Below are 26033 nucleotides of genomic sequence, written 5' to 3'. Positions count from 1 at the left end.
CAATTCGAAACGTCCGTTATCGGTTGCATGGGGCGTAGTAGTATGCAGCTCTGAACCCATTTTGCTCTAATTCTGAGCGCAGTGAGGTGATTAGAATTCCGCAACAACAACAGCAAAAAACCATGCCAGAATGATTGTTTGCCACAACAGCGCATCTTCGCTGGGCGCAAGTGTTAAGCGCAACCGATTTTAACAGTTAACCACACACCGAAGCGGTATGTTCCGCTTGCGGTACGTCCACACATCGGTGACTGCGATCGATGCTTCCCGCCGAACACAGCATTCGAGACGAATCGTACCGGCATTATCTCGATCTGTCGCACAGTTAGCCGAGTTGATGACGTGAGAGAGAACTGTTCTAGCGCACATTGCACCGTATTCTTGACGGCACAGTTCCAAACAGTACTTGCCATCCTGCGCGCGTTTGTGTTTGCAGAAGTGGGGGAAAAAAACCACAAGTGCTGAAACTAATTGCATTAACAGTAAGTGTTATTAGACGCGCTGTGCTCGCAAAACAACATGATCACCTTCACATGTGGTGTGTGCAGTGAGCTTTGGCAAATGACATACACTCTGTGCAGCCGCCACATTCATCTATTTGGCGCAGTTATGGGTGGGCTCATCATAATCATCTTTACACGCATCTTCACATTCGGGTTCTGGCCGGTTCGATGGTTTCGGAGGCACACGAGAGAACCTCCGCCAGTGGCTCGGTAATTCAATTCTTTCCATTCTAGTTCTTCTGGCGCAATGTACGGCAAACTGCGGAGTCGCACCTGCCGACCGTTTAATGGTTCAACAAATTGAGGACAACCTGCTGGCAGGAGTCTCATGGATTACACAACCTCACCCATAGCATCGCATTATCGCATCAGTGACAAAATAAGGTGAAGCTCGAAAACATTTATCAACACCCATGGACATTCCCCGGGAAGGTATGCGCTTTATAGAAAAAAGAGATCATGGGCCTGCAAAACATCCACACGTTGAACCTCTTTGTGTATTTCTTTTTCTTAAACACAAACTCATTTAAGAATACTGCCCATTCGCCGACGCTCAGATTAACAAGTTTACTTTCGAGCAATAAAATATTCGATTCAACGATGAAGACGCTCAGTACGATGAGGCTCCATTAGTTTGCCGCCGTATGCCGCATTCCACCTTCAACCCCGTTCCGCCCAGCATAAATTGCCACCACCGTTGTTGTGCTCCCCTTTGCGGTGGCATTTGGGAACGGAAGAGAAATCACTTACACGGTCATGCAGTCATGCAGACCGACCGAATGCTTCACTTTCAAACTGGCGTTGATCTAAAGCACGAAAATCAGGTGAAGCTGAGCGTTTGGGTCGTGCCGGAACCCAAATACGTCCCACTAAGTACAACGCTAATCGTCTCCCAAATCTGCCGCCGTAATCAAAAAACCACGGCTCTACAGCAAAAAAAACCGGAGCCTAACGGAGCTGTTGGGCTTTGTGGCAATTGCATCTGAAGCTAGTTTAATCATCATAGAAAGAGGACGGCCAAGTACTTAATTTAAGCCCAAAATCAATCTCACTAATGATCGGCCAAGTGTTTAAATTCATCATTAGCAATCGTTCAGGGCGATTTTAAACATCCGTAACCATATGGGGTGTTTAATTTTCTTTAACATTTACCTACCGAATTCAAGAAAGCTTCAACAAATGGTGTTGCAATGCATACTGAGGATTCAAAGGGAACACAAATCTTCCAACTCTTGTCTCGCAACTAGTAGTATCTCTTCAATGGGTTAGTTACACCCAGCAAACGTAATGAGCTGCCAGCATCACTTTTAAAAAGGTGAAAACAAATAGATAATGGATGCAACAATCCCACCCATGATGCCGAAGAGAGATCGTAAGGTCAAAGACAGATTGATATCGTATCGTGTGCAGGTTGATACGGCAGTTTTGTTGTGCGAACTTTGTCCTGCCCGCCCTTGGTAGTGGCTTATGTGTGCAAAACGACCATAATGCACACCCTGCAAACATTGGATCGCTTTTGTTTAGTTTAACCAACCGTTGTTGGGTGGGAAAATAAAACCCCCGACGCGCGCGGGAAGGAAGGAGAGTTTCACCCTCAATTCATTAGCGACCTCTGTTTGATCTTCTTTCGGAAGGTACGACACGGCACAAGATAAACAGTACAAGACACAAATCAGCAAGGTACACCGCTGCAAAAGTGCATCGAAGATGATACGGCAACAGCGTGGCCTTTTGATCGACGTTGATCACGCAACCACGCACTTTTCGTAACGCTTCGCAATCCACATCGAGGGGTCGTGTTAAGCCGCATGGGCTAAGCATGTTTGATGGGTTCGATGTGTGCGCAATAAACAATTACGAGCAACGATTATTTTGAGGTGCATTAAAATAGAAAGCCCTTTTCTGTTCACACGTTGTGCGGTGCGATCGTGTTTTATGTCAGTGCATGTTAGCGGCACCAAACTACAAGATCGCAATGAAAGTGGGCTTTATTTTCAATAAAATGTGCAAGAACCATAAGCTGCTTTTTTATTTATTTATTCTTTTGTCTAGCGTACGACATGTACGTACAACAGGCGAGCTTTGAGTGATCGGTTGCTGGCACATTCATCAGATTATATTCACATGATCGTTTAGTTGGCTGGGGTTATAATGCCAAACACTTCACCGGATTAATGTCACTAACGGATTTAATCATTATCGCTACATGAGAACAAAAACAAACAGCAACCAGTTTATTATGTGAATTATAGGTTGCAGAGAAATTGGTTCCACAAAGACGCTATTCAATTTGCGATAAATTTTAAATAAGTTATTTTCATTCTCTCTTCAACCGATAGTATATGGCAAAAATTGTCTATTTTTCTTCATATATGTACAGTTTTTGTTATTTAATTTGGTATAATTTTATCATTTAAAACCTCGTTTTTCTAAAAAGAACTCACAATTTCTCCAAATCCAAAGATCTAATTGTCTAGAAATTTATATGAAGCATTTTTAACACAATTTACAAGCTTTTGTGCAATTTTTGTTGTAAATAATCATACCAAAAATCATATCATAAACGTTTTTTACCAACGTCTAAAGGGTCACAATTTGAATTTTTGTTTTAGAATATTTAACTCAACAAAATAACTGTTTAGTAGAAAAATATGAAATTCTATATTTCTCCGAGTTTCCGAGTAATATAGTATTTATTCGTATATTCCATCTCTCGTTAACTCAATCTCAAAGTGAGGTGAAAATAGAGAATTTTAGAAACCAATAACAGTCATATAGGACCGCGAACACATCTCAGGAAACTGTTCAGATTTTCCAATAATTCCCCTTCCTATAATACAATTCGAAATTTAGAGCAGCCGCTACTGATCTGGATCGATCGTGATCAGTGTTTATGCAGAAATTCCCCGATTCAGTGGATTTTGAAATTGCGTTAAAAACGAGGCGAAAAATAGTTCAAAAATCAATCCAATCAAACTGATGTAATTATGTTAGATTTTTTTTTGTTTGCTTATGCTTTCAAAATATCGCCCAAAAAGCTAGATACATGTTGTGCTAATTAATTTATTCAGCTCTATAGAAGAAGTAGAGAATTAATGAAGATCTTCAAACTAGTGTCTTTGTATCAGTTAACAATTCACTTCATTATACCATTCAAAACGAGTAACGACAAACAGCATCATTCAATACTTTCACCCTAAGCTAACAGATTTTCAAACATCAATACTGCTGCTTAATAAAAAACACATAACAGGGTTGACATTCCTCGTACAGTTAAGGATGCAAAAATAAACTCCCGTTACAACGGTGCCACCAGTAAACCATCCCAATAATGGTCACTTTCACACATGCAAATGAAGCATCACACGGCACTGTACAGCTCCATTTTGCAGCATCCATTCGCAGGTGCCAAACTGGACGGTAACAAAATGTAAGTGCCCCAACTACTACTATTTGCTCTCATTTCCCCACGCAAGTGGGGCGCACGAGCGTACGCTGATAAACCTTGCCGATAGGGACCAATTTCCTACTTTTACTTTGTCACCCTCTGGCTGGTTCTCAGCCCCACGGTTTCACGAAACGTCCGGCACACGATTGATCACGCGATTTCTGGTGAAAACTTGGCGACGCGTTTCGGAATTGAGTACAGGACAACCCCCTCCCCCGTTCTATGAGGTGATAAATACAGTACACAAACACCCGTTCAAGTCGTCCAGCATTCCGCGTACCGGTCACTAAAACAAATCTCGCACATCAATTTAGACTACTTATTGGGGCATCATTGTACGACCCATTCACATGATGCAATTGGATTTTCTACAGATTTTTCCTAATCTTGATCGCACGCTCAAGGAACGCAACAAGCGACGAACCCCACAAAAACGCACCGAGGTTTAAATTCCGATCTCGTTGATGTTTCGACCGGCGTACAGACGACAACAGTGCACAGATGGACAAACAGCATCATCAACAACATGTGCCGCATACAACAGGCACAAGTCCTACTTTACCCTCAACCCATGCCCCCCCCCCCCCCCCACCCACCTCCTCCTTCCACCATCCACCACAATACTGATGCAGACCTACTGATCTTCTGCGCGTGATCAATCGACCTCCATTTAGTGCGGGGGTTTTGGCCTGCAGGCAGTTTTCCAAACCGACCATCGTAGCGTCGCAATGAGAGCAAACACCGTGTACCACCTCAAATCAATTGCAGCGAAATGAAACACAAAACCGACCGGTTTTTCGACCTGGAAGCGGGCGACCCACCAGAAAACAAGTAACCACCGCATCAACATTAAACCCGCTGAACCAGTGAAAGTTTGATCTTCACTTCTTTCACTTCCTAGTTCACATCTTCCTTAGGCACACTAGCAAAACAGCATCTTCGCTAGGAAAAGAAAAACAACAGCTCCGAGTCGGATACTACTACAAATCAGCCCATCCAAACCAGCCATACCGGCTGAGCCATAATCGAGACCAATCGAGCAGTGGGCACCCTTGGCCAAGGCCCCGGTTTTTTTTCCGTACGCGACCGACCCGCAAGACCCGCGTAATTGTCGAACAACCGACAACCGTCGACGGTGGACGTTTCCTTCCATTTCATTCCAATTTTTCATTTCATTTCGCTACATTTCGTTTCATTTCATCTCATTTTTTTTCGCTTTCCTTACGTTTTGTTGCATGCCACTACTCCCATCCCTCCTTTGTGGGGGTCCAGTCCTGACAGTGGTTCCAGTCCTTCAGTAATGCTACTTGGTACAGTGGGGTCAAACCACTTACCCACTTCTTCGCCGCATCTAATACACACTGAAGGGCATCCTTATGTTGGCAGTTGAATATAGCCCACTCGTGAACCAGTGCCCTGTAGTTCCGCATCTAAGTAGCTCACACACTGTTGGTTCAACCGTAGGCAGCGCGAGAGTCCATCAGCTATTGGCAACTTGCAAACTACCGAACCAGACGCCCAATTAAGCAAAGGTACACCTTCATGTTCACTTTATTCCACCAAATTCCTACCAAACAGGAGCACTTACACTTACATCAACGATCGTACCACCACCCTGTTTGCTGCATTAGTGGTGATCTCCCCCTTCAAGGCGAATTTCCATCAGAATTGTTTTTCCATGTGCTGCCCTGGCTTATGGGTTTGAAACTTCCTATTAAGCACAACATCATCAAGTAGCGCAGTAGGGTCCGGATCAAACTGGTGATCATCGCTAGTGTTCGCTCAGGGGGGAAAAAATATCACGTCCCCATCCACATTATTCTATGTGGCACATAAATTCCATGCAACCCAGGCAACGTACGTTGGAAATTGGCTGTGAGAGAGGCAAAGCAACAGACGTTGCACACCGTTAGATTTTTTCACTTTTCGAATTAAAATTTTTATTTAGTCATACTTCGATCGTTTACGCGGACGGTTCCCCATCACTTCCGTGGAGGGGGGTACACTACGATGTGATGAGATTCAGGTTTTGTTTGGTTTCGTTGCAGGCAGGCAGCAGAATATCTGTACGGGGTTTTGGTACGATTCCAGGTGTTGCGGTTTTGTGAAATGAATCGGCAAATGTGGTCCGGGTTGGGTAGATTAGATGTTTGGTGAAGGTGGGTGATAGGGACGAGAGAAGAAGGGAAGAAGGGCATGTACGTCGGGAATCATTTCCACCAACGTTTTGCAATGAACGTTCCCGTGCTAGTCGTGCTGTAGCTTACGGCATGGCGTGGAGGACGTGGCCAAGCGAGAAGGCCGTTGGTTCCGATCGGTACCGGTGTCGGTGTCCAGGCGGAATCATTTCACCCATTCCCGTAAGCAGTTCCCGTGGCAAACATTGCTGCGACTGCGGTTGGAAAACCGGCTAAGAAATGCGGAAACAACAAGCAAAAAGCCACACAGAGAGAGTGAGAACGAGAGAGAAAGAAAAGAACAGCAGCTGTTGGGAAGAAATGAGAAACATAACCAGAACGGTTTAGTTTGGCTTTTTCCGCATGCCATATCGTCCGGAGTCCGTAACCAGCAACCATCGTAGACCCAAAAAAAAACACACATATTCAGGTTTCATTTGCACAACGTTGCAGCTAGGACATCACACACGGGCTCTTACCAGGACGGTTTGTACTCATTCCATGCCCACCCGAGTAGCGTTAGGTGAAAGTTATTTGATTTGTCAACGAAGCCATTGCCGGGACTGGGCGTCTTCGACCACAGAAACCACCCGCAAGTTTATAAACCTTCTGGGTGCCGATTTGAGGGGATAATTAATTAGCATAGCAGAGGAACACCGCCAGTCGGTAGGCAGTTCATCGAATCCCTCGAGTACAGTGAAAAAAACACAATACAATGGGCACATTTAAGGGATGCTTATGGTTATCGGTTGATGGCTTTTTCTCACCCGCTGCCGAGTGCACTGTAGGTCGTCGGTGGAACCTGTCAGCCCGCTATCACCGTAGGGGTTGTTTTTTTCTTTCGTTTCTCTCATAGCGATTATCCGGCATTTGCAGAGGTCGTGCACACCCGGTTTGCCCATTTACGACGAGAAAAACCGAGCAGTGGTACACAATTCCAATATCGACTTTTGCCCTTGCCACCGCAAAATGGCTACTGCCTAATGGACTCGGTACACACACAGGGCAAAGGTGAGAAACTTTGGTTGATTGGTTGGTGGAGAATTTACCGTTTGATGAGATTTAACAAAACGAGATGGTAAATAAATGGTAAGATTTGCTCTATGCACTGAATGTATACAAGAAGTGTTTAATGAAAATAAATATTAATTAAATGTAAATAAAAATACATGAAAAGAATGCAGTAATTATTTGCAATATTCTTCAAACAGCTATGAACGCCTTACACTCTAATAGTCTCACCTGTAAACCTAAGTCTTTTTAACCTGAAGAGCGTAAAATCCTAGGAATCGCTATAAATAGGATCAATTTTTTAATTCAATTAAAGTTATTACATTCAGAGACATAAAAAAGAGGATATTTTTGTACTTTTTCTATAAATATAATTACCTGCAATATTGGATTAGAATATTATAGTATTTTCTTAACAGTTTACTGCTGAACATTTGACAATACACGCATTCCTCAGGCAAGGATTTTACAATACCGTTTCAGTGTTCAATTTGTATTACGAAAAATCTTTTGCTATCTTTGCTATCTTTTCCATACAATTTATATGAAAAGCCAAACTATCCGTTCCTTCATCAAATTTAAATATTAATTTTCCATCAATCTAATAAAATGAAAAGGTTATAAAAATGTACTCTCTCACATTATTCTTGATCGTTGTACAAAATGTATGTACTTTCATAATGGTCAAATGGTGTTCAGTGGATTGAGATTTTTTTAAATATTCTTTTGCAAATTTTATTTCTTTGTATTTCTTTCTCTCTCTATCTCTCTCTCTCTCTCTTCTTCCTCTTCATTTAACGACCTTTAAGGTCATACTGGCCATTTCTGGCTTATTAGACTTATTTTTACCACATACCCGAATGGTCAATCCTTGGAAGGACCGGAGGAAGGTTTGAATGGGATTTTCTTGGCATCGGTAACTTCATAAATTCTATAAATGAAGTGATAGATCTTCCATGTCGTTCAGCTTAGCAGCTCTATTTTAAACTCCACATCCTAAACTAGACGTGACCAACGTCTCAAATTAATTAACGATTGGTTCTCGAATGTCATTGGTCTGAACAATTTCTGAAAATTCCATATCAAGCCACAGTTTCCCCAATATTTCAACTTCAACATCAAACATTACAAATGCTCGTTAAAAGAGGAATTTTTCTAGCATTTAGATTGCTGTGTTTTGATGAAAAACACGCAATGAATGGGGTTTCGTATATTCTGTCTATAAAACAAAAAGAAATAAAAAAAATATGCTCTCGGCAAGGAATTATTGGTAAGGAACATCCGACAAAAATTGTAATGAAATTGATGCATTTTGAGAATACTGGAAACCACTTAAAAGAAAGCACTTGCATTGATAAATTATAATGAAAAATATTGCATTAATTTAATAAACGTTAAAATTATAAAACTCATTTACATCAAACGAAGCTAATTAAAATTACAAAAAAGGAAAAAAAAACCAAAGAAGACAATAAAACACGATATCTTTCTCATTCCAATTCTATGAAAGTAATACTACTGCAAATTACTACATAATTGCACGATTTATTCATTACATTGTGTACAGGCATTTCCATCTCCCAACTGGGGGGTAGATCACCCATACCAATCTGGAATGCCGTTGTCGTGGATGCTGTCATTGTTTATCACTAGAAGAACCGTGCTTGAATCGGGAACGGGAAGGAATGTACCAACAAAACACGCGTTGGCAAATTCTACGAACAGACATTCCGAGTAGGCGAACTAACACCGGAGCCTAACAATAGCCTCAAACCCATCGGCATGTTCTCGAGTATGCGGGATCGTGCGAATCTTAAGACCGCAAGTTGATTTGCATGCTTTCGAGTGCAAGTTCATATGCTAACTATGCAACCAACTAACCTACTACCCAACCGGTGAGTGGAAACAATGAGGGAGAGATGTTTGAAAACAATGAAAGGTGTGCTCACTCATCAAGCAGCACGATGGAACTGTTTATCCGCGATTCCAAGATTTCAAGATTTCAAGCGCAGCACCATTCAAATGTTCCGTCGATGCACGGAACGCTGTAGGACGCTTCTTGCGCGGAGTGTGAATAAACATCTCAATCATAATACATACGCCACTTGTCCGTGTGCAAATGACGATCTTTTGTTGTAATGGTTCGAGAATTAGATTAACGTGAGCTTTACCGTGCTGGACCAACAGGGATACAGAGTTTGCTGGCAAACGGTTTCACGGGTTTGGAAAAACATTTCGCGTAGAAATTTCCCGGATCACACACTGTGCTCAACTCCAAAGCAACCAACTTATCGCTAAAAAGATAAACAACCTATCACCATGTTTCCGTGTGCGTTTTTCCTCTCTCTCCCTTCCTCTCTCCCTTTTGTTTTCGCATGTGTAATGAAAACAAAATTCACGCCATTTTCCATTACGGTGCTCAACAAAACGTCAAGAATAACCGTACGAAATGCTTCTAGTGGCCTCGTTCTCATGCCACATCGAGCTAACGGAGTGGAACCGCTTTCGATGGACGATCAAATAGCGAAGCAAAAGAGCGCACGATCACGACGACCTTGTGCCCTGACCGTCCAGTTTCGGTGCGAGGAAGATGGAGGCGTCGTGGCGATAACGCAGCAACTAACGGCTGTGGCCGGAACTGATGCTTCCAATGGTGCTCCCGGTGCCCGTGGTGCACCACCAGTGTCGAGGAAAGTTCACCCCACGTCACGTTCACCCGTTCAGCCGACCTTTCCCCCTTACGTCCGAGTCCGTGGTCCGCCCGATAATGCCTAATTAATTCTTATCCCGCGCCACGGGCTTAAAAATGTGTCAGTAGCAGTAGCTGGCAGTTAGCGGCTTTAAGTCAGTCAGTCACTCAGTTAGCCGGCCGCAAAACAGACGGTCCGTCCGTCGTAGCGCTCGGTCACTGCACGGTCTACGGTTACAATTGCCCGCTCTTTCATAACGGGACGTTTTGAAGCGGAACATCGAACTCTGGTCTGGGCGGGCGGGCGCGGCAAACGGGCTTCACTGACACCGCATCCGTGGACAACAACGTGGACAAAATCCGTTTCAGCAGCCCCCGTGCTGTGGCGTTTTTGTCGTGCCTTGGAGCAATGGTTTTTTTTCGTGGCTCACTGTCGGCTATACTTTCCCTCCGGAGAAGGATTTTCCATGTAGGAATGCCCAAACAAAACAAAAACAAAAACTACAAAACTGCCCTACGCAAAACCTTCCAAAGTGTCATTTGATAGCATAGCATCGACGCATTCAGCCACGGTTGCAGACGAGTGCTGCAGTCCAGCACCATAATCTCCATTCCAGCCCGGCATGAAGGCTTCGTTCTGGGATCTAAATTTGGGCCACGTTCCTGGAATGAAATGCAGTTAATTTCCATCATTTTTCTACCGGCAGCCCTCATTACGAATGGCGCACAAGTAGGCCATTCTGTCGATGGCTTTGTTGCTGGTGGATACAAATGTCATCGAATTTTCGGAACTGACAGCACCATTATGCAGATTTGAATAAGCGATATCGTGTCGGGAAAAAGGGTAGCTTAATAGGGCACACTTAGTTGACATAATGATGGAGGTACACGTATCAACCCGGAGTGCGACGTATGCACTTGATCAATTTCTGAAACTAATTCTGAAGCGTAACGAAAGATAGGATGCGGTTTATACTATCAATGTTTATCATGCAACGACACAAAGGTCAAATTCTAGGAAGCTTTTCGATCATAAACCATTTCAACAAAGAAAATATATGAAACTATAATATACTAGCTTACCCGGCAAACCTAGCTTTGCCCTTAAACATGCTTTTTGTAATTAAAGCAAACGTTTTGAGTGTTAAATCTTGATTCGTGTGGTATTATTAAGAGTGACGATTAGAGAATATCGTTGATTAATTGAAAATTCTAAAATTATTGCCAGTCTTAATCCAAATGATATTCCCAATCAAAGCAATTTTTCTTCATTTTTTGTGGCTCTTCTTCTTCTTTTCTGCTACTTCAGGAGGCATTTATGGCTTTCCTTGACGATTGGGATTTAATACCAGGTACTTCCGTGTAAGCCGCCGATTCTACATGTACCAGCGAGCCGCAAATCACTAAATAGCATTTTTCAATTATCCACCACCGGTGGTGCATGTGATAAACGGCGCCGGTCGCCACGCAGGACCGGGTTCAAATCCCATCCGGACCGTCCCCCCGTAGCAAGGACTGAGTATCCGGCTACGTGGTAAAATAAGTCTAGTAAGCCAGAAATGGCCAGCGTGACCTGTAAGGTCGTTAAAGCCAAGAAGAGAGAGAGAATTATTCACACACTTGCTTTTTACTTATTTATCACTCACTTTACGCTTTAATGAATAAAATTGCACAAATAAATCGTCATGTGCAACTACTTTGATTGATTTATTCGTTAGAACTTTTTTGTTTCAGTAGTGTTCAACATTATTCGTGTTGGATTAATGACTATGCCTACTTGATAACTCCCGTAGGAAAAACAGAAATGAACTCATAATATTGGCCAGAGGCCACCTAGCGAAACGAAAAATAGCGGTAAACCTATTCTAATACCTAACGAACGTTCCATGAAAATTTCATACAAATCGGTTCAGCCGTTTAAGAGGAGTTTGCACACTAACACCGCGACACGAGAATTTTATATATATAGATTAAATATTTTTATATTATTTAACGAATTGTAATATTAGTATTTAATATATAATAATAATTTTACTGAAGTGCATAAATACAGAAAAATACGATGCATTTAAAGTAACCAACAACGCGTTTCGGAGGATTTTTTCTAGGTTTATTAAATTTTTTACTTTTGTTTTATTTTTATTTCTTCCCTTTTACGATAAGAAAATGTTGTATGAGAATTTTATGATTTGAACAATACAAAACATCAACATATAAAAACTTCGTATTATCTGCCATTATCAAAATGGCATAATTACGAAACCTTTTTAAAAATTGGCTATATTTCAAACTTTTGAAGTACCTAAAACTATGTACATCGTTGGGACCAATTGAGAAATAAATAAATATCTCAAAAAAAATTTGTATTGTTGGATTTGTAATATGTGAAATATGAAAAATATGTAACAGTGTATCTAAAAATATTCATAAATTATTATTAGAATATTAAGGAAAACAAAAATGATATCGGAAACACTTTTTCTACAAGCCTACAGTTCTACTCCAAGTAGAATTCATGGACATTCGTTTCCACGCAAATCAAAGATCAGTTGAGCAGTTGTAGATACATTTGCACCATTGACGATATTCGTGGATGAATTAAGTCTACAAGAAACAACTGAACCAGATATTGATCGAGATATATTCCAAGATGCATTATAGAACTTTCTAGTTCTAGAATCAATGCCAAAAACTCCAGCAAATCAAAGGATATCTCGGCCAATTCTTGATTTAAATCAAGAGCCAGTACCAGCATATCAATCAACTCTTCCTACCAGGCGATCCACTCGAACAATCAGGATGCCATTCAGATTTGAACCCTATGTGGTACAATGGAAATAAGATGGGAGGAATGCATAGAGTATCCTTTGACTAGCACATCGGAATAACTTATAAATTGCACATGAACACATATTGAGATACATGCTATAAATAACTTCAACTCAGTGATTCGCTAAATCTTTTCTTATCTTGGATTTTAATTAATTTCAACCAAACCAGTTGCTTATACTAACCTATTAGTAGGACAACTAATAAGCATATAATAAGCAAATGGGCAATATTAAAAGCTTACAAAGGGAAATATAATAATAAAACTTTATATTGGGTATGTTTTAAAAAAGAAAAAATGGAAATAAATGAGAAATCTGGCAATTTATAAACTCAAGATACTAATATTCCTTTACCATCTCCGAATTCCAATCAGAAAAACACAGATTTACATTTTCTTTCAAATAGTTTACCATGTGCGACCACACAAACGCTCAAAGATTGCATCACTACACCGAGCACGGAAATCCCCAAGCGGTACAACTTCATTGGACAGCGCGCTCGGTACTCAATTAGCTTCGAAATGAAATGTTACCAGAGTGGCACGCTGTCACAACACATTCCACAATGTTAACAAGCCGTAATGAAGAAGCAACAGTAACCGAACGCATCTAACGCGCCTACCCGCAGGGGCCACCAGTGTTCGTGTTCCGGGATGCTCCGGGCGACCCGACAATCTTAACAATTTGGATCATCTTCAAACACATCCTCTGCCCGGAACTAGAACTGTTGTCCGGATTGGGCTGGGAAAAAACAATTCTGGGAAACGTGGCTCTAGCACCGATTGTCGTCCCAATCCGACCGGTGGCGGTAGTGGCTGTCGTTTTTTTATGTTACCGTTCTCCAACTTCCAAGAGGCGCCCAGACGACGACCTACAAAACTGCACCACTTTCCGGGGTCCGGCATGTATGGGAGGAGTCGCGTATGCAGGCACTGAAGGAAAGTAAAGCAGAAGAAAACCCTAACAGGCCTATAACAGTTCGCCGGACCGAGCCGATAACAAACGCCGTCTGTAAATTAACGACCTACGGAAGCGTAGGTTCCCGCACGATGCCTTTGGGGGAAGTTTTTTTGTGTGTTTTTTTAACAAACCCATTCCCTCAATGCCCGGTGGCAATGCAACAAACAAACAAAACATGTGCGACCTCTCCACGCATAAGTGGTGCATTCACTTATGTGCCGTTGCAAATCGTGCGAATTCGAAGTTCTGAGCCGGCTCAGCAGTTACTAACGTACTCTGAATTCTGGCGTCCAATAGACTCTAATTCGCGATTTTGCAGCGTCCCAGCACGCAAACCGTCTGCATCGGAACGCGAACATGCGACACGGATACGGGAAAAAAAATCGGGTATCGTAAAATAAAATCGATTTCCATCCCCCGAACGGTTGTAACGATCGCGCGGGGAGAGAGAGAAAGAATGATGATGAAGATGATGATGCCTGCTGGAAAAACTCATTAACTACCTCGCACTGCCACTACTGGGTTAGGCGGTCCAGCTCTAATCGGTTTGCTGCTATCTGTTGCACACCTCCAACGCCGGAAATCGTGGGCCTTGGAATAGGCCATACTATCATACTGGACAACTTCAGACGAAGGTACTGCAACCAGCTAGCGGAGAGTCCGCGACGGAGCTCATCCTCAAGTCCGTGGTCCGGTTTTCCAGATGGGCTTCACACCGGTGTGCTCTGGGTGAGAAATTCCGAAACACCGGGAAACACCGGGGCACCGGGCACCTTAATCAGTTTCTTAATATTTTGTTATGCCTGCCTCCGACAAATTGTTTATCGATCCCAAGCTTCTTGCGGGCGGGCCGGGACCCTTCGTTAGGCGCCGCTCGATCCCAAGATCCCAATCTAGATCGCAATATTGACTGATCGCCCACCATCTTTCGGGATACATGGCGCGTTGAAGATGGGGGAAGGGGCTTTAAGGCGGGTGGAAACCTTGAGCTTTGCTGATTGTATTGTATGAGCGACTAACGGCACCACGGGTAACCGTACCACGGGTGCTGCTCAATCGGTGCGCCCAATTGCAATTTACCTAAGCGTACATTGAATTAGTGGATCGTTGGTGATAGTGGCACGCTACGGTAAACAGAATGGATGAACGAAAAACCGCAAAATTTTGCGTAAATAAGTGAACCACACACTAGAACGGAACTAGCGGAATTGAGTTCCCCGGAGCAGTTCGTTTATTATCCCATTACGTATCCCCCAGCGGATGGATGTTTCGCCTCTGCCTTTGCGATCGTGCCGTGTCGCGTAATGGCGTTGCTTTAGTGTGTGTCACAGTTTTAACATTTATGTTCTCATTTCATTATGCTTCATGTTTATTTGGTGACTTATTTGATAGTTTTAAATACAGTTTTGTTTTTGTTTCATTTCTGGATTTATTCCCTATTTCCTTCATTATTGTTCTATTGTTACTATTCTTAATAAACATAAGCGCAATAGCAAAGGATCTTTATCGTTTAGTGCTCATACGTTCTTTAATTATTCATTCCATTTTTCCCTCCGATTACATAAAGCTAACGTTACGATTGCGTCGAGCTTTACGTGAAACCCTTCTTCCCTATTATCCGTTATTATTCCTTCCTTATCTCCATTTCAGCGTCTATCTTTATGCTCAACTCAGTATGAATCTCGTTACTCCAAATCTAATTAATCTCCATCGGTTGGGTGCACACGTAATTAGGAATTTGCGATTGGTGCAGAATTGGCTTCGCTAATCTTCAAATCGATAAACGAACTTGCACGTTGTTGCGCGTTGTAATCACACACGTTGCAAGCATTAATTAAGTAAAAGTTTAATAAAAACTACTGCTAAAGAATTACTTAAATGCATTACATAATTTAAGCGTAGATCTTTCGGAAACGTATCTTTGAATAACAATGATATTTTTCCATCATGGCGTCTCACATTCGCGCTTTATGATTTATATGGAAAATATTCTTTTCTTTATGAATTTCCGTTCTTTACAGCTCACGGAGCTTCATATTGATCTTATCTCGTACGTTTCTTTTCGTGATTGTTTCTTCCATTACTGTACGTATAGTTTATGCTACTTTCGTGTAATCTTTATTTATTGCATTTTTCTCTTGTAAGTTGGAACTAATTGATACAAAAAAACTCACCAGAAGAGTTCTAATTATGTAAAGTAAAAGCTGAAAATTTTATAAATTTTTTTGAGTATCAAAAAGTCTACTATGAATACACTATAGAAGCGTTACAGTTTTTCTTTTAAGTGAATTTCATTTTCTAAATTTAATTAAATTAAATAATAATTTTAAACTGACACATTGAGTTCGAACATTTTAACCGTAGTGGTGACTCGCCATACTCTTCCGATGCTGATTATTAATTCAGCAAGCTATCGTTCAGTACGCTTTTGTCGTTTATCCCGACCGCTAAGCAAATATCATAAATTTGTGCAATCGCCACATACTTCTTGTTTTATATGGCATATTAAATGTGAACCACCTTTTCCGTCTTGCCTGCCACCCCGTCCCGTCCCTAGGTGGCAAATGGGGAAGTAAAAAAAAGAAACAAGAATGGTTACCAACGATGAAACGCTCTACATTCCCGACACCTGGGAAAAGCACCGTTAGGAAAATTCATCCAACACCAACACGGACGGGCCCCATCTTGAAGCAATCTCACAGCACAAAGAACGCAATGAAGGTATCAGTTTCATTCCCTTCACCATCGTGGTCACGGCCAAACCTTTTCTCCATTTTCTCCTCGTCTCTCTCTCTCACTCTCCCTTTGTCTTCCTTTCGTTCGCCACGAACGCTCCTCTTCGCTTCCGACTGACAAGAAAGTCAATTTAATCACTCGAAAAATTGGTTAAACCTTTCCCAACGTCCTACCCACCGCAATCGGTCGTATGGCTTTAAACGACGTCGAACTAAACGCAACCCAGCGCATGACCATTTTGCACGGGTTTTGTGTCAGCTGCTGCCGGCCACCACCGAAACCCCAACCCGCGCATCGGGGCTACGAACGTGTACGTGTGGTAGGAAAAGTATGCGTAAAATTACGCTGAGATCGAGAACAGATGTGAAGAAAAGCCCAAATACCAAACCAAAAAACCCCCTCCTTCCGGGACGGGCTCGACGGACGAAAGGGTGGCCTGCGTTAAACGCTTGCTCGTAAGAATGAATGCCTTCACAAAGCATCATCCCATGATGAGCCATGAGCGCCCGTTCGACGAGCAAACCGTTCCCAAACTCCCAACTATTCCGAAGTATTTCTCGGTGTGTGTGTGTAAGTCCCTATATGCACCGGTTCGGTGTACGATCAGGGTTGGGAGACGTTGAAAATTGGGAAAATGAAATTACCTCCAAACAGTGCTGACTGGTCTGACGAACCGGGAACGGCGCTTATCTGTGCCGTTTTGTCAGCCTTTGCCAGCTGCCTCAGCTTCCTAGCGGGCACCGTTCCGTACGTCGACTCCGGCCAACAAAGTACGATGCAACAGATAACAGGAGGTTCCCGCCGGAAGAAGGCTAAGTTTCTCGAACGCAAAATTACGTGACAGTAAAGTGGGTAAAGAAAAGCGGGAAACCCCTACCCTCAATCCGCTTTTCCCCCACTAAACACCACGAAGAACAATAACAACAACAGGTCGAAGCTGATTATCACCGAGTGCAGATCTGGCCGAGGCGATTATTCAATAAGAATCATGTGCACGTTCAAACTGTGCGCTTATCGTTACGGATTGTACTCTAAGGTGGTTCGGGCTGTGGTCGCACGAACAGAGTGGGACAACCAACCGGCAACAAAATGGAATGGTAGCCAAACATAAAGTTTTTGATTGATCAATTGATAGTAGATTTTCAATGAGAAAAAAAACGTGGACTTGGGCGTAAAATTACTCTTTGCCTTTTAAACTGTGTCCGCTTTTAGAAAAAACAATTTATTTTCTACTGCTGAGCATAACAAATTCTAAGGCCGGCACCACTGGTAACCGGAGACCCTAGGCACAAGAAAAATTTTTTTGGTATTTAACGTTGTTTTTAAAGAGTTTTCCACTAAGTGTTCCCTAGCTTTAACGGTGAGTAAACCGAGACCGAGTGCGAGATATTGAAAAGACCAATCAATACCATTATGTAGGGAATGTGACATCGTTTAAATGCCCACTTCAGGTTTTGTTGGGTGGACGGCTGTTGATAGATTCGTTGGAACATTCACTTTATACTGTTGAGTACGATTGTACGATTTGACATATTGTAGTATAAAGTTACATTTTATTCTTTGAAAAAAAAAACCGGCAATCATCAATATGTGGCGCTCCATTTTGAAAATCGTGGTATCACCAGAGTTCTGCCCATTGCAAGGTACGAATCGTAAACGTCTTCAGCTCAAAATTTGCAACAAACAGTGAATTTCTGAGAATGCGTTACATTCTTGATGAACCTCGTGTTGTATGACCGTGTCCGAAATTAGACCATTCTGCAATTATTCGCATACCCTTTTATCCAGAACAGGACCTAGTTGATGAAAAGCAGAATGCGGACAAAATAGGGACAGACCTGCAACCAAATGCTCGAAACTCTAATAAACGAACACATTTAGTACATTTGAAGTTGCATGCAGACCCAATTCTTTACTCAAAATTCACCAAATTGAACTCTGTGAAAGTTGGAATGCTTGTGTGTAGAGTTGGGAATAGTAAGACAACAGCGAATAAAACTCTCAAGATTTCGGTCGGTATATCATATCATCAAAGGTCTTTCCAGGAGAAGTAAGTAAAAAACTACTAAGAAAGTAACTTGACACTCATAGCTACAAAGAACCTAAAGATCCTGAATAGCTTCAAAGTCCTGGAAACGGTTTGGAAACCTGGCCATGTACCTGGCCATCAACCCTGAGCAGGCCAAGAAGAAGAAGACACTTCAAAGATAAGGTGATCAGCAACTGTCAAAATTCCTCTTAGAAAACTCTTAAGAACAACAAAAATTAAATATTTCTTTTCAGGCATAGTTTCCCCCTTACCTTACTCTTCTTCACAGTATCGCTACACTAGGCCGATATCAAAAATTCCTTCAACTCATGCAATAAACGCAAAAAAAACATAGTTCATTGTTTGTCAAACCTCGTTTAACGAAAATCGTTTGACCTAAGGAAAAACTACCCTAAAGAGCAGGCGGACCCGCACCCGCTGCCGGATAAAGCGAATAATTGCCCCTTTCCCGATAATAGTTCTCACCCTTCTCCTGCTTTCCAGTATCCAGCAATAGGACGGGACGAGGGGTGGTATCTTGTTTCTACCACCGGTAAACCATCCCGTAGGAAATCGCGTCCGCTTCACGGTCGATTTTGGCCAATTTGTTGTACGACCTTCTGGGAAGACGGTTTTTCGGACATCGCTAGGAAAGGGGTGTTTTTCTTTTCTTCAGGGTATGCAACAACCACAACCACCACACAAAAAAAACACCAAAAGATTACAACCGATTTGCGGATTGAAAGAAACCGAAAAAGGCCATCCAAACTGCGCACGCAGTCACTCTTGGACGAGTTCCTTCTTCAGGGTGTTTTTAGTATTATTTACCCTCCAAAACGGAGGGAAGAAAAAAAACAACATGAAGGCCGAGGTTACACCACACTCTGTCTGACTGGCCGTTCGATTGTTGCAAGGTGCGAAGCACACACACACACACACACCCATGTATACTTCCCCAAACATGGCACATGTACCTCCCGGGGGGGGGGGGGGGGGCGAGCCAAAAATCTAACGGGACGTTTGTTTCTCCTGTTTGCACCGTTTGCTGTGGCGCTATTGTTTTCATTCCACCTAAACCACCCGGTTCGGATCACAGCAAATTCATCATCTCCAGTGCGCGAATTTTTCCTTGTTTTTCTTCTATTTATCTCGCTTCATTTTTCCACCATAACATTCCTCCCTCTATTGTTTTTCCATCTCGCTTTTCCCATTCCCGGGTGACCGTTCTCCCTCGCGCCTAGCGTCCACCAGGCCAGGCGAGTTGGGGGTTTTCTATTTTGTTTTCCTTTCCGTTACCTTCCGTTTGCCACACTCCTTTCTACACCGCACATTTCCGTTCTCCGTAAGGGGACCGAACCATTCCGCGACCGGATCGCTTTCTTTCTCACGTCTCGGTTTTCGCGACAGCGAAATTCCACCCCGAAACCGCAAGCAGCACAAACATCGCATGTCCCCCTGTCCGCGTGCATACATACCTTCATTCTACCTCTATTATTTCGACTTGTTTTTTGCTTACCGGCCTCGTTACCGATCCGATTGGTTTGCTGAAACCCCGTCGAAGATCAAACTAATCAGGCAGATGATCTTCTCCGCTGTCCCACTTCCGATGGGCCAAATTAATAAGGAACGGACGTACCGGTGAGTACGAAAAAAAAAGCGCAACGATATCGCGCACCGATTGGACGCCGTATAGATTAGGTATAAGGGTGGATTTTTCCCCTTGGGCGGGCAGCCCTTACACCGTGACCATCTTCTACCGTACGGCGCAAGGCGTCGTGCTTTGTATGAAATATTCTTATGAGCAATTTATCAGAGCGCATCATTTTCTGTTGCCGATAGGGCCGTTTTCATGCGAGCACCAAAATCACCTTAATGACGCGAACACATACACTCATTTTCTATCATCTTAAACTTCTGTTAAAAAAATTTCTCCAACCTATAAAATAGATTTCAGATGCTGCACTTTTGTATAGCAAATTCAATGTGAAGCATGCGACGATGTATTACAACCACCCGCAATCATATCGTACGGATCCCGGCTTGGCGTACACATAAGAAAACCCCGCGCAAGAAGGTACTACAATGAGTAACCTTTCCTTTTAACGGGGACTAAAGCAAAAGAAGAGCAAAAAAAAGGTTGCACAAAAACTCGCTTCCTACGACCGCATTCGTGGCCCTCGTGACCTAGCAGTGGCGCATTATTTTCCATCATTTCTCTCACGCATCGCGCACCGCTATCACACATACTTTGCGCGAAAATCTGCATGCGTGCCGGGACGCGTTTACAGATGGAACGCATCGCGCAACCAAAACCCACCCGGCCCTCCCGGGAGCTATGGTACACGGTGTCGTCTGCTTGTCTTAAATAAGGTTATGCTTTGTTGTTTTACTCTCCGGTGACCGAACCAGGTGGGTGGGGGCGGGGACCTAACCGAAGGGTAAGATAATTTCACCCTTGCTAAAGCTTTCCCACCTTAAGGACACACAGTCACGCAATGGTTGTTTGCTTAGGCGCTGCGGTTCGAAGATCGAAAACAGAAGCAGCAGAAAATGGCCGTGGAAAATGAAACCCACCACCACCCCCTGTGGATGACGGGCGGTTTGAATTTGTGTTGTATTTTTCATGACAAACCGTTCGCAACTGAGGAACTGTAATATTTTTCTTGTTAGAATACAAAAAAACTATTGTTTTTGAAATAGAAAGAAATATCATTGAGTAATATTATAACACTTAATTTTAAACGTAAAAAAAATAAATGGGTAATGTTTCTTTAGACAGTTAAGAGCTACATATACATTTTAGTCAATGATAAGCAGTCATCTTTAAATGCAAAAATATTTTTCAGTTTCACATACTTTTATCTACCCGTGTCTCAACCCACAATAAATTATACTATATTGCTTATCGAAATATTTCGGTACGTATGACTTTAAACCTTAAATGTTTGGCTATCTTAGTTAAGAAAAACTATTAAAGTTTTTAGGTATTAAAGTCAATCCAACGTTTCTTTTATCCGAGCAAACGTGGTTTCAACCAAGACCTAATAAGCGAACAACACGGATAATAGCGTCAGCAATAGCTAATATAAATATTAGTGTATATCGCATAACGGGGAGATTTTTATTAAGTGCAATGTTTCATTTCACTTTGTGGTTTATAGTTGCAAAAAAGCTTGTTGTTTAAACTTCAACATGAACATATTTGATCGCTGAATATACTAAAAAAACTTTTTTAGCAGTTAAATTCGAACTGCACGGATAATCCGACAACAGGTTAATGGATACCCGGATAACTCGGTGTTCCAGTGTATTTAGTACACAGTGCAGTTCATAATTACTTTTACCAATCTTTTAATGTATGCAATTATATTTTTCTCTCTGCGTTATATTTTTAAATAACTTCTAAATGCTTACCATTTCTACCCATTGCGGAAATAAAATACACCTTAAAATAATAGGTCGATTTAACGACATTAACGATACTCTCGAATGGTTTCATTCGTTTTTACCGTTCCCATTATGAAATAAAAATTGATCCGCCCTTGAGCCCTGGCGTACCGCAAACACCTCCATCAACCTGCAGCACTTCGCATGCACTCCGATGCCGGCCACTACCACCACCACTACTACTACTACTACTGCTGTTGCTTGCTGCTGCTCCAGATGCATTTCGGATCGAAGATTCTACATCGTTTACGGTTACTGCCGTCCGGGTTGCGGGTTGTTGTGGATCGTCTGCACACGCTCCAGTGTGCAGAGCTGGTGGTTACGGTACCCGTGCTAATACTACCAAACCAGAGACAATTACAGGCCATTACGCGGGTGAAGGAGGATCCCGTGTTGCTGGGAAAGAATCGGACAGGAAGCGGATCGTAGAATCCAGCGTTGGAGGCACTGATCTAACAGCGCTGCATGGTGAATGGATCACACGAAGATTGTGTAAAAGGTTCGCTTACATCGGTTGATGCGTTTTTTCCTTTCTTCTCGCTTTTTTTTGTGCTTTTGCTCTCACAAAACTCCCACACCCACCATTCCCAGAGCACGAAACAGCATCATGGCCGTTTTAGAATTCATTCCCCTTCCTCCACCAAACAACGGCTTAACGATGAAACGGGAACGCAACAAGCTAACGAGCGAAATGATAATAATAAAATTAAAAACAAAAAAAAAACGCAGCAAATTGTCGCAATGTGAGATTTTCTCTGGAGGGGAAGTTCTTTCCCTGGTGGTGAAAATATGGGTTAGGGGTTTTGGACGTACGATGTGTTGACCCCTTACGATGTACCCGATGGGTGGAAAACTGTGCCAGTGGTAGATAAGATACGCCTTGCGGCCAAAACAACCTTCCTACCGTGGCGAGAGGACCAAAGGGCAAGAAGAGCCTTAACGTACACGGATGTAACAACACATTGCCATGCTCGATCGACTGTTTTGCTTCTACGGCACGGCCTTTCCGCCACAAAAACGGCCGCCTCCTGACCGTTATGGGTGTTTCGGCGCCGTATATTAAATGGTCGAAACAATAGACTGTTTAGTAGTTCTTACGATTCTTAAGATGAAAAATGTTATCCAACGAATAAAAGGAAAAACATTAAAAGGTTTTCCTGCTTTGCACACCGATCCGTGTCCCGTGTAATGATACATACAAACGAGATTTTTGCAGCGAACGTAGCACACAAGACAATATAACTACGGGCCGATCTGGATGATGTCTTGAAATGAAAATTTATCGACCACCACGATTGATCGGACGGTCGATTACAGTAATGGTTTAACGATGTAATACAACGCTGTGTACATCGTACGTCGACCAAGGAACGGCTATGGTCCAGCACATTTCCTTCACGATCGGCTGGTTGTCGAAGTAGGAAATTCTACTTTGCGTTTATGTGACCGTTTCTGACTGTTGCTGAGATATTTACAATCTTCTTTAGAAGCTTGCAATCTGATAGCTGTTTTATTGCATTTCAATGAAACAAATTACTTACACAAAGCGAAACATTTGAACCATTCCTTGTATTTTTAATTCATTCCATATCATTTGAAGAAACAGAATGTAAACTCTAATCGTGACACAAATGTGAATTTTTAATTGTAAAACAAATGTGTTTTATCGGTTCCGTTTACGTTACATAATAAATCTAAATAAAATTACTACAAAATAATGAATACTTCTTCCCAGTTCAATTATTTAAAATGTTTTGATTTAAGGATTAAAGACAATACATTTGTAAAAAATATATATTAATTAACGAAAATGAAATAAAGTAAATATTATTATTATATTTTTACTTATTTATTTATTTATTTTATTTATTTCAATAATAAAAATAATATTACTAAAATAATTATGATTTAGTTTAAAAAATTAGAACAAAAACAATAAACAATTTTAACACACAAATATTATCCTAAGCATACGAAGCAAATCGTAACTTGCCAACCAATTAAAAATAAATAAATAAACACACAATATGAAACACATTAATTAACATATAAAGTGTGCTGTTTCTCATTCCCAATTACAACGATTAGCATGATTCCTTTTAGCTCTTCTATAACATCCTGCACTAAAAATAAAAACACAACGATCCCATCATATACTACGGTGTTGCAAATTTGTCAAAGGAATCTTCTGTGCTACCGACAAAAGACTCCAATGAGCGAATTTTCACCAAAAAAAAAAATACGAAACGAAGGGAAAAAACTATATCCGAAACGGATAAAACCGTAGCAAATGCGAAAGAGAATGATAATTTAAAGCAACATCGTCGTCACCTGGTGACAAAGACTCGAGCACTAAACCGAGAAGAAGAAAAAATATACAGCACACACACATAGGCACAAGGTGTGCTCCCCAAAGGGTAGATGTGGAAAAGACAACGAACGCAGATCGATAAACCGGTTGTGCAGCAAGCGGACCCATCGCATCCGTAGCGCAACGCGCAGATAAAAATGAAGGAAAAATTGATAGACTCGCGATTAAATTAGATTAGAAACGGTAGTTCTATAATTAGTTTATCGTCGTACTCTCCAGCAAACCCCCCCCCCCCCCTCCCTCCCCTGGGTCACATCGCACCCCATTCGGACGCATACCGTGGGTTCCGAGTGGCGTTTAGTATCGTAGTATCGAATCGGCCGGTTCCTTCTGTTTGGGCTGTTGAACAGATTGGTGATCTGAGAGCGTAAGCCGCACACATCAGCAGCAAACAGAGGAAGAAAAAAAAAGTCTAGCGGTTGTAGTTAACCACTTGGTGAGGTCCCCAAAAACGTGAAGAGGCACAAGAAAAGAAATGAAAAAAACGCATTTCTCTTATTCTATTTCACCCCAACAAACATCAATTAAAACAGATTTCATCGGACAGTGGGCGCTAACTGTAGAGCGCTCTTGACGGGCGAGGGAACCAATCTTTTGCACCAACCCCCTTTCAGACATCCCTCGTGGCAGAAATGCACGGGTTGGTCGTGCGAGTGGCGAGTGTCTTCCGAGCTTTGGACACTTTTTTTTGGGTGATGGGAAACGTGAACAAATGAAATGCTTTTCGACTTTTGTTCTCCAATGTTTCGCTGCAAATCATGTCACGAAAGATTTAAATTAAAGGCAAACGACAACAACACGAACGCAACGGCTTTCGAGTAGAACTATCGCCCTAAATCAATTATAATTTCAGTTACTGAGCTGATATTGAGGATGTTTTTTGTTGAATAGTTGTGCTACATTTTTTCACTAATATTTTTTATTATTTTGCTATTGAGAAAGCACATCGAAAGCTTTGATGTTGCGCTGGGAACTTCAGATTTAAGTTTCAAAAAATTATCTTCCACAGTTTGTTTAGATACTCTCGATACCCTCGCTGCAGCAATGCATCACGCAGCTAACGCAAGGGCACGCGATAACATTTGTGACTCGTTAAGAATTTCACTCCCAAAACCGCGGCCACTTCACGTACAGAACAGAAGAGGACCCCAAACCCTCCTAACGAGGATCTCGAGATGGTTTCGAAGAGCACACTTTCGGACGAAAATCACGTACAATGCTACAATTAGAGCCATTTCTTCTTGTACCAGCCATTGCGCACGCTGGAACGTGGTTATGCTGACCCTGGCCCACCTTTTTTTCCCTCATCTCTCGTTATCCACGATCTACCATACCCTACACAAGGGTATGAGCTGATGATCGTCTCAAAAGCATGTCGTTTTTTTTCCTTAACACCACTACTACTACTACTACTGCTGCTTCGCCCGCTCGTTTAGTCGCACTTGAAATTCATCTAACTGTACACTGGCACGGGCAAGGAAAGGCCATGGTCGCCGTTGTCGTGGGAGGATCTCCAGTTAGCGATCGGTTCCGGGGCCTGCCGTTGTTTGCACGCTTATGCTTACAACACTCGAGCGCATGTAAAATCGGTCGCCGTTCATGCTCGTTCACTTGCCCACGCCCGGCACATTTGGCACCGTAGCCTCGGTCGGAACGTCGCGTACATGTATGTTCGGCCGGCTATGCTGCTATATGTTGCTACCTCGAAGTGAATATATCAACATACCATATGTCGGCGCACATTCCATTTTCCTCGTGTCGTTCGTTCTTGTCCTCAGTTGGTTGGTGTTTAACCGTACCCGATTGGGTGCACTGCACTTAGTTTGAGGTT

At 42.3% G+C, this 26033-nt stretch overlaps 1 protein-coding gene across 1 annotated transcript in view; it reads left to right on the top strand.

The window, feature by feature from the left end:
• The window catches only part of LOC125762387 (neurogenic locus notch homolog protein 1-like), a 169927-nt gene that overhangs the window by 27946 nt on the left and 115948 nt on the right, over positions 1-26033 (top strand). The gene's annotated exons all lie outside the window — the stretch shown is intronic.

Source organism: Anopheles funestus, chromosome 2RL (assembly GCF_943734845.2).
Source record: "Anopheles funestus chromosome 2RL, idAnoFuneDA-416_04, whole genome shotgun sequence".
Taxonomy (NCBI): Eukaryota; Metazoa; Arthropoda; class Insecta; order Diptera; family Culicidae; genus Anopheles; species Anopheles funestus.
This window is presented reverse-complemented; position numbering and strand designations above follow the sequence as displayed.